At 30.6% G+C, this 1076-nt stretch overlaps 1 protein-coding gene across 1 annotated transcript in view; it reads left to right on the top strand.

Annotated features, from left to right (window-relative positions):
* Positions 1–527: 527 nt before the first annotated feature.
* LOC112525679 overlaps positions 528–1076 on the top strand; it is a 10413-nt gene continuing 9864 nt past the window's right edge. The window contains exon 1 of the mRNA XM_025135901.1: positions 528–544. The gene's annotated coding sequence lies outside the window, so the exon portion shown is untranslated. The remainder of the gene's footprint in view (positions 545–1076) is intronic.

The following is a 1076-nucleotide window of genomic DNA, read 5'->3' as shown; positions in this document are numbered from 1 at the left end:
GAAATAATAAAATAATATATATTTTTAATATAAATATATAAAATAAAACAAAATTAATAAAATATAAATATATAATTAATTGAGTTGATGTTTATAACAAAAAAAATGATTGGCACAAAATTTAAAACAATCAACACCCCCTCTAAAGAGGTGCCATTAGCACCCCCTTCGATTATTGCATCTCATGTTTGCTCCTCACTTTGATGTAACCCCATCATTGAATTTCTGACGTTTTGTCCAATCGTTTTCTTCATATGCATCTTCTTTGACCTTTTTTCATCACCCATCTATTCTTTGATTACCACATTTCATGCTTGCTTGTCGTTTTGATGTAAATGTTAAACTTCTTCTTGGTTAATTGTTTATTCTGTGTTAATTACTTCCTCCATCCATGAATTTTGCAACATATAATTTCAACACAATCCTATGAATTGAATTAGGGGTGCTCAAAAACCCAACCAGAAGCAACCGGATGTCTAATCAAGTTGTAAAATCTTCAAAACGAAGGTATTGGGTTATGGTCATTCGAACCCAACCCTACCAGGTGAACCCGATATCCTTTTATTTCTTGTATTTAATATGATTGTTAAATTCCGATTAATATGTACATTAGATAATTACAATATCACGTACCCTCTTCATATACATATATTCTCAATTTCTTCTCCATCTCTATATAACTTCTGCGTATATATGTTCAGTAAATGTGAACATATATATGCAAATTGAGAGAAATAGTTGAACGTAACATACTTAAGATTTAAGAAGAAGTAGGGATAAGTTGTACCAAATGATTGATGATGAAAAATGATTTACGAGTAAAGAAAACAACATATTCAAGGTTAGAAGAATATTTTGATGTACCTAAGTATCAACACGACCAACCCATATGGTATGGGTTGCATTTTGGTTCGGATTGGGTGGAGTTTAGATTTTTTAACCGCAAACAATGGGTTGAGTGTTTCAAATGCCTTCTACCTGACTAACCCACCCATGAGCTCCCCTACTATGAATATGAATCTTATTGACTCAATGATGTTAATATAATATATATATATATATATATATATATATAT

Source organism: Cynara cardunculus (genome assembly GCF_001531365.2).
Source record: "Cynara cardunculus var. scolymus isolate 2C chromosome LG 13, CcrdV1, whole genome shotgun sequence".
Classification (NCBI taxonomy): Eukaryota; Viridiplantae; Streptophyta; class Magnoliopsida; order Asterales; family Asteraceae; genus Cynara; species Cynara cardunculus.
Note: the sequence above shows the minus strand (reverse complement) of the source record. Positions and strands in the feature narration are given on the sequence as shown.